Consider the following 13,177-nt stretch of genomic DNA (forward strand, 5'->3'; position numbering starts at 1 on the left):
ATCTGGAAACCTCATGGAATGGCTCAATGGGAAAGATGAAGCAAATCCATGATATGAGCAGCTCAACTTGCCAAGTACCTAAAAGCTCTCAATATCACAAAAGTCAAACTATTCTTTCCTTCCTTCCAGCAGCGATCATCCAATGGGAAGGAGTCTTTGTGGAAATGAGCTCTCCCTCAAGGAGGAGGTTAACATCCTTGTTAATTATGATGGGCTCTCTTAAGTCCAACTCAGATCTTTCTGCAGGATGAGAGATCATGCAGTGGCTATGTTGACATGATGCTGAATGGTTCGTGTCTTGGGGAAACAAAAAAAAAAAAAAAAAAAAAAAACACAAAACACTAGCATAGCAAACCGTTGTGAATGCTCAGCACTCCCAGAGGAACTTCATAGGCACCAATGTCCTGAGAACTTGGCAGACAGGCAGGCAATCTGCTGTTTATACTGCATGGCACATGTATGAAACACTTCTACATTGGTGACGAAGCTCGCAAGCAAAGTCCCCCCACTGGTAAGCAAACAACTAGCAGCTGTCAGACACATCAAAACCTTTAAGTATCTGTGGCACCTTCCTGGGAGAGTGTACTAATGCACCTTAGAAACCCTAAATATTTTGCATAAGAAAATATGATCATCCATAACCAGCATTCCTAAAGCTAATTTATGATAACTGAAAATTACCAACCGTGCCAACACCACTTAGCTTTCTTCACATAAACCAGTATTCTGAAATGGTAATCTTAATTTTGCATTTGCAGTTCATTTCCTCTCAGTTGGTTAAACTGTTCGTATCACTTGTTTCACACATTTCATGGATGATTCAAGACGCTCCTCTAATCTGGTACACATTATCAAATGGCTCTAAAGATTCCTTCACTCTGCTCTCAGGCTCCTTTTGCCCCTCCAAACATCCCTGGCGTGTCTTTGTCTCACTCTTCCAAAATGTTCAGGGTCCAGCCTGCTAATAGCCTCACCTGGCCAGATCCTAACAGCCGCTCCTGGCTCACCTCACACGTGCTCTCCCTGTTGCTCATGAGACTCAGTGAGTCACTGCTGGGAAACACAGGCTCTTCTTCCAGCACAGGCTGCTCCTGAAAACAAGAATCTGCAAACTGAAAATAATACCACCTCTCTTTCACAGGATGGAGTTTTATTTTCTGGCCAGCCCCACTGCTTTTTTTCTCAGCTATCTTACGGTTTCAACTGTGTCACTCCTTCTCCCTCACCCCTGACAACTATAAATGCAATTAAACCTCATTTTCAACTAGATGCAAGCAAATTTCATTTTTATGGTATTGACATATAACTTTTATAGTTGGGACAAAACAAACATACAAACAAACAAAACCCCCATCTCCTCCATTCTACAAAATCCATAGATTCTTATGCGACTGCATAGGTTAGAAATATTACTTATATTCTTAATGTTTTGGTAGAAATAATTGCCTCTCCGCTGACAACTTGTCAAGTTTCAGGATGATGCAATGTGAGAAGACAGAGGTATAATCTTCCAGATTTATAACAGAAATACTCCTCTCAGACCCTTAACTAGTGCAGTGGGTACTGAGTGCCACTGCAATATACCATGATAGCAAAAGTTGTATTACCTGAAGTAAGACTCCCCACCCACCAAAAATAACTATAAAAATGATCTGTAACAGGAAAAAAAAAAAAAAAAAGATGCAAACTAAGTTCTTCTCAGAGTAATCTTACCTATTTAATCATGAGTCTTTGACTTGCTGGATCAATTTTGTCTTGGTTATGTCTGCCTTTTTTTTCTTTTATCTGTCTCCATCCCTGGCCTTTATCAGGGCTTCTCTGCAAGCCTACATCCTTATGATATCAAATTCATAAGCAGGTTGCTAAAAAAAAATAAAGGACTTTGGCTTTTAATTTTATATGTGTTACATAAATACAAATTCATATGTGTGTATATACAAACACACACACACGATACTCCCTAAAGTATGCTTCTAACTGTGTGCTGAGACAAGTTCCTGCATGCCTTTGTAAGGAACTGAGAGAGCATAAAACTGAATATAGACAACCGATGCTTCCTACACAAAATAGTTTGTTCACCTCAAAGGGATGCTGCTTGTTTTCAAGGAAAAAAGGGAGGGTAAGAAAATGTCCAGATAAAAGCAAACGGAAAGAGGCCTTCAGATGATAATTGTAGGCCTGACATACAATTCTTGGGCACTCTGCAGGCCCCAGCAGCTCTCCAGCGGGCCGAGATGGGCGCGCAGCCTGACCAGACACTGTCAGCAAGTGGCACAACAAGCCACTGCTGAGGGCATCCAGCTGATCAATGAGTGCTATTGAGCCTCCAGTGCTGCACGCAACACAAAACATTCTGCACAAGAAAACCGCTGCTAGTGTCAATGACACTGAGACGGGCACGTCTTCCCGGGCACCACACAGATGGTTCTCTGCAACAGCAAAGGAAGTTTAATGTCGTGCTTTGCATCTCAGAAGGCAGATTTCACACAGTTCACAAAGCCCTTTACCAGCATTAGAAGTGATTCATATTCCATGGCTAGCTAGATCAAAAATGCCACAGAAGGTTAATCCTTGTTTCCAGGAGAAGGCCAAGAGATGTGCACAAAGGGATTAGGCAGTAATCACAGCAGATTTCCAAAATAATATAATGTAACAGACTCAGGTATTGAGGCATGCTAGGGACAAACCCAGGACCAGTTTAAAAAATAAGTGGAATATGGGGAGATTCGCAGATAATGCAGTACTCAGCAACCAGGGAAAATGCTGCAAACTCTTACCTCCCAGCTCAGCCTCAGAAGGGACCGAATCAGACCTGCTCATTTTTAATGCTAGGAATTTTATAAGGACAACGTGGTTTTACTTTGGTTACTGATGCATGGATTACATGGCTGATCAAGAAAGCGAAAGCATTTTTCCAAAGCCAACATCCTTAAAAAACTGAGCACAAAGGTCCCAGGGACAGCACAGAAGAATTAATATGATTGACTCATAAACAAGAATTTGAACATCTTCTCCTTCCTACCCACAATATAGCAGTAAGACAGAGCTGGCAGTGTACCAGGAAAATGTAATTAAATGTATAACATTTTTTTCTCAGAAATACCCCTTCATTAAATATTAAAACCAACACTCTTTCTAAAACAATGTTAATTTTAGTATATCTCACAGTTGAAATAGCTACTTGTTAAAAATAACAAAATGCATCAGACAAATTTGTTCATGATTATTAAATAAACACAAAGACAACACCTTTCATTTGGGAAATGCCTGACCCCTTATTGCCAGATGACAGGGGAATACCGGGGGGCAAATATGCACCTCTTCCCCACCACTGCTCCCAGGTGCCTGCTTCTGATCTCTGCTGCAGAGAGCAAGCTTTGATCTGAGCAAACAAGTTGGTTGGAGGATGCCTCTAGAGGTCCTGTAGTCTAACCTCTAACTTGAAGGAGGATGGAAAAAAAAAAAAAAAAAAAAAAGAGACACATGCCTAAACAAGCTCCCAAAACTTCCAGGGATGAAGAATGATCCCACAACCTCCCCAACGGCACTACCCTCCTTGTGAGGAAGCTTTTCCTAATATCCAACCTGAACCTCCCAAGTTGTCCCACTGTCCCATGTTTTACTAGCTATGACTAGCAAGATTAATTTTGCTCCATCTCCCTAGCTCTCCTTGCCCTTAGTTTAAGACAAACTCCTTTTGCCAGAGAGGCAAGAGTAATGAGTGTATTCTGTGTTAGGCTGTAGCCTAACATATATGGCAGCAACAAAGGTGGAACTATGGTCCTCTTACCTTCCCAATAAAACTGCAGCTGTTAAGGGTTATATTGAAAAGTAAAATAAATCTTCGATAACTATATAGCTGTACTAGAATGTAAAAAACTGTTTCTGGATGTCTGGTTCTTTCAAATAACACGCCTAGTTTTAGGTTTACGTGCAAGTAAGCTAAGAACAGGGCTGCTCTTGTGTTTATAGTCCCAGTGGCTTGCTGGACCAGATCCCAGATGCCCCCCCTTTATTATCTCCATATCTTAAAATTATGATTATCAATTCAGACTACTCAGTTTTTCCATGCTATTGTATTTCCTTCTATGCTGAATAAATTTTTTCCTATTAATTTTAGCAGATGTTTTAATTTATTCTTTATATTATATTTTATTAATGCCTATCACACTGCCATCTAGGCAGATGGCCAACTTCAAAACCAAACTTTTATAGAGGAATTAAAAGAGCAGTCAAGCAAATGGGCTCTTCACAGCTGGGAAGCTGTTACTGTACAGTATATTTATAGTATATAAAAGATACTTGTGAAGAGAACAGATGGTAACTTAAGAATTTACCTGAAACTGAATTTTGTCCTGAATTTCAGTAGGTCCTTGTGAGTTTGACATTTTAGTAGTTTTATTCTTTCATTCTCTTCATTTTCTCTTCTAACATTGCACATTCAGGTTTTCTGAAAAGACATGCATTTATATACTCCAAAATCTTTTAAAAGGTTAAGCAATAGAAGTCTAAACTGTTAATGAACCCAGCAGGTCAGCAGATTTCTTCTAGTCAAAGTTATGAGCAGCTGCAGTCTCTCCCACAGATGTGATACAACACTTTATAAACACATGGATTCCTAAATATACAAGTGTGACAAACATATCAGCTCATCACCTATGTGTTTCATAAGCTATTTGAAAGTAAACTCTTAATTTAAGAAACGTACAAGTTATACTAGCAGAGATATTTTGGAAACTGAGAGCAGCTTTTTGAGCAGTTCCTTTATCATCAGTACCCAAGGCCCAGTTTATTCTTTGTATCTGAAGTGACTAGTGGGATTCTGCAGAAACTCAAAGCCATTTGGGATTTGTATCATGACTTTTACACATACATAGTAAGTACAAGGTCTTTACACTAAACGATGTACTTTACACTTGCAATATCCAAATTTAACAGCTAAACTCAAAGGAGAGATTTTCCCACATCCAGATGAGCATGAGTCCTTCATCTCCCATTGATTTACAAGCAAATGGATGTTGGTACTTAATCCTGTCTACTTCACAGGAATTAAATTTATTTAAAGTCTGGTGACCACTCACTCTGCGCTGTAATGTCTCTTCACTTGGCACAGCATCACTTGCAGATTGCCAGATTACCTATAAGAGTATTTTAAGGGCCATATTGTGGATATTTGATGTTGGCATAAAGATTCATTGTATGTGATGTCTAGTAAAGTGTGTTACATTCTAGAATATAAAACCCACAAAAATTAGTGCAAAGGTCAAAATCAACAAAGAAGGCTAAATGATTTTATAAAAAATATTTCAGTTAAATAGAAAATTTCTAGTCTACCATCTTTGGTTGATTCAGTAGTTAAACTTCATGGCTCAATATCCTAAATGAGTCTACCTCAGGCTTTTACAGAAGCATAAATACAGATCAGTGTATTGGAGATCACATAATGTTTGTTTGTTCTGTTTTGTGTACAGTCACAATCCTTTGTATTAATGAACTAAAATATTCATTATAAATGTGCTCCAGAGGGACGCGTGGGCCTTTGCTCTGGAGCCACAAAGTCTGATTAAATGTAAGAAGAACGTACATTGTATTTATCCCCTGATTCACAGTTGGCTACAAATACAGTAAGTTTCTCCTAACAGGCTACCTCTTAACTCTTATAATTCAGTCCCTTTTTGTTTGATGATCTACAAATCTGTTCAACTCATTGTACACCTCAGTCAGCTAATTTGCACAAGAAACCTACCTTCTACATACAGATAATTTCTCCAATAAAAGCTTTCATTGGACTTTTTTTTTTTTTTTTTGGCATAAAACCTAATAATATGTTAGGATTTAAGGAAAAAGCTATTAGTAGTATTGTTGTTACGTAACTGAATTTTCCTTTTTTAGTGACAAGTCATGTTTTTCCTGTAGTGGGGAGCCAGAGATAGGTTGTATGCCAGACACAGCAAGTCTTCCATGAGACTGACCTCCTCTCACAAGCTTGACAAGAAGCATATGCAGCTCTGTGCCCATATTCTCCCCAAACACCATATCTTCCTTCCAGCTCTTCCTTAAATGCGTATACTAATAGGTTTAACTATAAAATATATCAGGGAGCTACTCTAGGTTTTGTTCCCTGCAAGTTTTCTTGAATCTCAGATATATCAGACAGCCTAGGTATAGGTCGTCTGTGCTGCTTTTTCTTCTTTTTTTTTTTTTTTTTTTTTTTTTTACTATTATTATTACAGATCATTCTAGAAATGCCTTATTTTTCCTGTCTAATTATTTCAACACTGCTGCTGAGGTAGCTACTACACGTTATTAGGCTTTTTTCTTTTTAACATACATCAACTGACGTACAGTCTTTAATTATGAAACATCTTATATATGTGAGCGTGAGAGAGAATGCAAAACAACCAGAAATACATAACCCATTTTCAGTCCCTTCCCCAAAAAATAAGTTTTATTTTAAAGCACAACTGGGATCAGAATAGAGCTGAGACGTGGACCTGATTTTTCCTTGAACTTTAGTGTTATTTAAATGCTAAATTAATTTCAGATTTTTCCTTCATCTCAAAGATTAGCTTTCTAAGTCTTGATGTTTTCAGAATTAATCAATCCTATTTTACTAAACAGGAAATTGCTATCTAGAAAAACTAGGAAAGCATCTCAACCCTTCTCCCCTGCTTTGGCTCACTTAATGAGGTGTTTTTAGTTTGTGTTTTTGTTTGTTTTAAAGCATGAATGAAAACAGTGTCTTCCTAGCATTGATGATTTTTCTGCTTTTTAACAACACCAAAAGCAAAGCCAACACCTGGTGTCTCCACATTTTTCCACTGAAATCACTGTGGGCCACATTCAGCAAAGGGCTTAAGGACTTAAAAGGCAGGTGCTTCAGGGCAGCTCTTGTCAGCACCAACCGTGCGCAGCAGGTCTCGCTGGGGGCCGCGCAGGGCAGTAGCTGAGCAGTGTTCACAGCAGCCAGGATGCTGAGTGGGAAGCCTCCAAAAGCCTTCAGTGCTTACCTCCAGCCCAGAGCTGCAAGCTCTGCCCACAACAGTGGTGCACACAGACACACTGCCACACCCCCCAGCCAAACTGCGAGAGCTCAGCAAAGCCCAGGGGTTTCAAATCGGAAAGCAACCAGGGCCTACCTTCCAACCTGGAGCCCTGAAAACCTTCACGCCTTCAAACTGGCCCAGCAGAGGCTGCTCAGATCTTTGCTGGCACTGGTCCCAAGGGTAAGGTGTGATCGCCTGTACTCACCCGGACAAATTCCTTCACCAGGGGAGTTCCTTAATATCTAGACTATCTGCAGCAGAAAGTGTTGCTCTAACTGAGCAATGGTCATAGAATCTATTGCAGGGGGAAAAAAGGAAAAAAAAAGGAAGAAAAAAAAAAAAAAAGAAAAAAAAAAAAAAGAAAAAAAGAGCAATTGCAAACAGTGGAAAACTTAATGGGGGCATTTTTCTTAGCATCAAAATATTCTGGAGGCTTCCAAATAAACTCATAATTCAGAAGCCTTTGAGAGACAGCAATGCATCAATAATAGATTTTGAGTAGGTTATATCCTTGAAAGACGGTAGATGCTATAGAGGGCAAAATGAAGTTGTTGGTGGCCTAATACATTGCAAGCGGTTTGTCACCTACAGCACTGCTTTCTTTAAAGATATCTAACACATACACGCACACACACACAGGCAAAGATCTCTCAAGTGAATTTATTGACTAAAACCAGTTCCACAGAACCAATTAGTATCTTACACAGGCTGCCCTGCAAGGCTTATGAGGCCATCCATCACTTGTCCATTTAACTATTTAGCATTTGTTCCAGCAATTTGTCACACTGTCAGAATGGTAGCATTTCAGAATAGGACTTTTTGGTTGAAAGAAATCCAACTCAGATAGTGCAGATATTTCTTTTTTAATAAGACTTACACAAGATTTATGTTTCTATTATTTTTAACCTTAAGCATCATGTCTGGAGGGTGAGGTTAATTCTTTGTATTTCAAAGGTTCCACATTTAAATCAATTGTTTTATATGAGAATTTAAAAATATCATGTGAAATGGAATTACTTTAAACTTCATCAGCAATTCACAGTTCTGACATCATAGAGCACCGTATCTCACAGTTGCAGATATTATTTTTTTATCATTTTTTCCCATCTAGTCATTTGCTTTTACATTCATTTCCAGTGACTTTCTTAATTTCACAGCTCCAAATGAATCAGAAAAAATTACCTTTCCATTAAAAGGCAAAGTATCTACATAATATTAGCATGCTTACTCCTAGGGTATTCTAGATTTTGCAGACACTATACATCTAAAGGGAAAGAAAAAGGATTACTGCAGAGCTTCAATTACCCACCCACAGATATTTATAAATATAAATTAGCATAAATGCAGACAAAATAATACACAAAGAAGTAGTTCAAGCTTGGCTGTCTCTTACAGAGTAGTTGAGTAACAGTGTAACCTGGGAACTGCGAGCTGTTTCCAAAGAGTGGTACTCCGCTTAAAACACAGCCAGAGAATTTTGATTGAACAACATGTAGGAATTAGGCTAACACAATTTCTACCTTCAGTGGAAACAGCTACACCACGTATGTCAGGCAGCCCGTTAACGCGTTGTCAGAGGCCTCTTGCAATGTAATGCCCACAGCTGTATGTCCATGCACCTGCTATGCTGCCACTTCACAGGCTCCACTGAAACGAAGGGAAGTTATTCAATAACCTTTAGATTTGTTTATTGTTTCAGAAGCAGGACTTGATTTTTAATGGCAAGAGCATGCAGATCAGAGGTCTGCTTTCCTGATACCCTGTAGGGTTTCCTGATTTAGATTTTGTATAAAGTGGATGCAGCAAAGATGCCTGGGAATCAAATGCCATCTCTGCATCTGAATGCTGTTAAGCAGCTCCCATGGCATTTCTCCCCAGCTCTCCATGTGCATCTGTCACTAAGCTCACTCCCAGAGATAAAACAGCAAATGTGAACTCCTGTGGGAAAGAGTATTGAGTAAAAACCTTTCTTGAAGCCCCAGGAACGCTACAGCTCAGTCAATCATGAGCCCTTCAATCAGCGCGTCCATCACACCTTGTACACAGAAGGGTTTGCAGTGTACGAGTGTTAGGTAGGGAAAACGAAATGTTTGGTACACACAGAACAAAGTGACTATCTCTGTTTAAAAGGCTTAGCAAATTTCACTGTATAACACTCAGACTGTTACTGCTCAAAAAACAGACAACCCATAAACAAGCAAACAAAAACAGTGCTCCTTCTGCTTTGCTGGGAAATCGCAATGTTAAATACCTGATAATTGTGAAGTAAAAATTTTTTCTACCCATTTGTGTCTTCAATTAATAGATCCAGTCATTTATATTGGTGCCTGTTAAATATTACTGTTGTATTTGTCTGTAGAGGATGCACCTACTCAGGCCTAGGTAACTAGGCAAGAATTATTGTTTCCAGTTGCAGTGAGAATACCACAGCAACTCTTTCAAGACTGCAGAAGCAAATGGGTAGAGGGAGAGAACTTGAAGCACAGGCCACCATCAACAGGAGCCATGGAGCTGGTGCCAGGCAGTCACAGCCATCAGGCCCAGTTACAGCAAAAGATGTGCACAGTCATGGAGATGCAGACCCCAGCAAGAACCTCCAACAGGTCCTGGGTCTATGTAAATTGCTACTTATTTATCTATGAAAAAGGATTTGCTTATTTGTTTTTTTGAATATACATATAACATTAAAAGCAGGAAATAAACACAACAAATTGTTCCAGCCACAGCAAAAGAATACCTTGGTTATGAAACCTTAGCAGTGTCAGACATGCCTGGAGGGGGAACACCCTACAGCCTGTCCGTTTGGCTAACCTCTGTCTTTAGGAAGACCTCGAAAATCTCTCGGTACCAGGACTGCCAAAGAGAAGCAGCAACAAATACCATGCTCTGCCTTGAGCCTAGAGACTGGGGCAATTCCTCCTGCCAGGAACCTATAGAAGTTCAGAATGAACCAGAAGACAGGATATTAAAACATTTGTATTCTTTCCCTCTCCTCTCACCAAAAATAAATAAAAATCTGCAGCTTCTGATTTGCTTTTCATTCCCTTTTTTAAAGGAAGTTCCAGGTCAGCTCCCAGAAGCTGCAGAGAAGCTTTTGGGGTTTAATAGTCCAGAGTTAATTGCCATTCATTTGGCAGGTTTGGTACAGAAGGCAGGTCAGAATTAATTTCTCGCTTAGCCAACGCTGAAATTCACATTTAAAGTATAAAAAGCTATAGCTGCTACTGAAGTCTCATTCAGAGTAAGATGATCGCAGCAAGAACTTGTCCTGAATATAAAAAGCATTTGGGAACTTACACCTCTCAAACAGAAAAATGAAAGTTGAAAGAGAAAAATAAGAAATAACCCAAATTTATAATGAAGGGTCAAACACACCTCTGCCTGCCTGTGTGTAGCTACTGCCTGTGACAAGGGAATTGAGCTCCAAACCGCAGCATCTCCATCAGTCAGTCTTTTGGGCAGCTCAGTGCATGGCTGATTGGAGTCACATAATCAGGTCAAAAAGGTTTCACAATGGCCCTGAATACGGTTGCTATCAGAAAGGGGGCTCAGGGCTGTGAAGATCAGTTACTACGTAAGTAACATTCAGTGAGATAGATTAACGCTTTCATCAGGATGGGGAGAGGAAGGTAGGGCTGAGGAAGCAGAAGCAGGATTTTGAAATGAGTACAGCACTGCTTTCTTTTATAAAGCATTCTGGAGAAACAAAGTGTTTGAAATAAGACAGCAACTGTAAGTAATTACATGAAGTATTAACATTTCCTGAAAGGAGAACATGGAAGTATGAAAGTTTACATAAACCAAAGATACTGAACACAAAAACGCCTTTTCTTAGGATGGCCTTCTGCAACACAAATGTTCCTCCACACTTTCCTTTTACTAAGCCACCTGCCTGATGCCATCTGTTGTTTCTTGTCCCACTGTTAGATTTATAAAGTCACTACGATGAAGGGGCCACTTTTGTCATTGACCATATCATGCTGGATTGAAAGCAAAGAGATGCATGCCCACAGTGAACGTGTTAATTAGGCACTTCCATCCTAAAATGAAATTTTGAAAATCCTTAGTTTCTGCCTCAATCTAAAGATACGTAAAACATAGAAATATTCCTTTGACTTTCAAGCTCTCCAGGAGCATCACATTATCTAACCTGTGTAGGGATTAGGTATTTTGGCATTGTTTTGCCTGTCTCTCCAAGATGCCCCACTTAATAACATTCTTGGGTTGCACCTGCTACAAGTCAGGCATATAAAAGTTGTCCTTTAGTGAATTCAGGCAATGATTTGTATTTTTCTTCCATTCCAATATGGAAAAAGCAAGCAGAAAAGTTAATTCTGAAACCCACAGACATCCTTCATTTTAACAGGTGCCCAAGTTTAGGCTCAGAGGAATGCCTAAAAAGCACTAACACACAAGAGCAATGTTACTTCTTGCATGCATCAAGAAAAAGCTGAAAATGTTCTCCTATCCCATGGATATTTGGATGGATGCTCTTACAGAGGAGATGCCAGAGGCCACATTACTATTCTTCTATTCTCCTCCCCTATTTTTTTCATACTCACTGTATACCAAAATACATATAGCTCATTGACTTTCTGAGCTGAGATGGAAGGAAAAATTCTGAGTGAAACCATAAAAGCCACAAAATGATTATCACAGGCAATAACAGAAGCAACCCACTGTAGTTCATGCAGTTTCCAAGAGCTCGTTTAAGCCATAGTCCATAGGAAGATAAACTATATGAAAACATGGCCACAATAGTTGTGTTCACCCAGGAAGCAAAATATACTGCTGGAGGCATTCTTAGACTGGTTTAGTTGCACCCATACTCAGCACCATATTAGTATAAATATTTCTATACTGTAATAGAAAAAAATATTTACGAAGACTTTGTACTGGCATCACTTCAGAACAAATCAAAATCAGACAGATCCTTCTGACTAAGGCTGCTATTGAATTTTCCAAGCTTTAGCACTGTACTTTAACACAGAGAATGGGGCAAATTGCAAAATAATATTTAAATACGTAATATATTCTAGCAGGAATAAAAACAACATCCACACATATCCAGTAAATATGGTTTAGAGACCTTTTTGAGAAGTCCCAAACATGCATACCCAGAAGTCAAGTACAATTCTGACCTCTAACATCACTTTACAAATTTGAATAACAGCACTAAAGAAATAAGTGGCATTATTCCAAAATTGTAACAGTTTACCAGATAAGCAGATGGCTACCCAAAACAACATGGAATGAAGAATTTACAGACGATGTGTGTTGGGCTCCAAGGAAAACCAGCTAAAAGTACAGAGGCATATTAAATTCTTCTGGTTTTAGAGCGGTTCTCCCTTCTACAGCCACTCTGGAAGATAATATGGATGAAGACGTGTGATTGGACAGCTATATCTTTTATATCAGGAAGATTATTTTTCTCTGCACTGTTTCTCACCAAAAAACTCAAGAGAGGTGGTCAAATTACAGCATCCAATATAACATAAGATTAGTTAGACTTTCAAAATTGTGTTGAAGCTGCTGAAAGTGCTTGGACTTCTATTCAACAGTTCTTTAGCCAAAAATCAAATTTTTTCATTTTTTTTTATTTATTTTTTTAAAAGGAAAAAAAAAAAGCGTAATCATCTTTCTTGTTTAGAGTCTGCAGACAAACAAATTTTCAATGTGTTCTCAAAGGGAGACTTTTAAATTTAAAAAGAAAACAACCATCAAAAGTTTTCCTGTCTTCCTCATCCATTGTCATGGAAGATAATTTATGATGAAAAAAAAAAAAAAAAAGTAGTTTCACATTTTGTGGGTCACTTTTTAGCCGTAACAGTAGCACTAAATTTTTTCTGCAGCTAATGCAGAGTCTGATCTGTCAATGGTTTATCCACAGAAAATGTTATCTACAAAGGGGTTCTGGTAAGGCTACTTTGAAGGGAGAAGAAATTGAAAGGAAATTGTACAGCAAATGAATAAGTAAAACTATTTTCTCTCTCCTGCATTTTCTGACTTCCTTCCCAACCTATCATCTTTAATTAAACTCACTGCAAGTTTGGAAGCCTAGTAAATCCAGGAAGTTGCTTGTAAAGTGGCATATCAAAGCTCTAAACACCTCCTGTTCCATGGCTCTGGAT

General features: G+C 38.9%; 1 long non-coding RNA gene across 2 annotated transcripts in view; it reads right to left on the reverse strand.

Moving 5' to 3' along the window:
• Positions 1–13,177, reverse strand: part of LOC101791954 (uncharacterized) — a 132,676-nt gene that overhangs the window by 52,932 nt on the left and 66,567 nt on the right. For both annotated transcript variants that reach the window (XR_011811124.1, XR_217885.6), the window contains one exon: positions 4,338–4,450. This is a non-coding gene — a long non-coding RNA (uncharacterized lncRNA). The remainder of the gene's footprint in view (positions 1–4,337; positions 4,451–13,177) is intronic.

The sequence above is a fragment of the Anas platyrhynchos genome, chromosome 8 (genome assembly GCF_047663525.1).
Source record: "Anas platyrhynchos isolate ZD024472 breed Pekin duck chromosome 8, IASCAAS_PekinDuck_T2T, whole genome shotgun sequence".
NCBI lineage: Eukaryota > Metazoa > Chordata > Aves > Anseriformes > Anatidae > Anas > Anas platyrhynchos.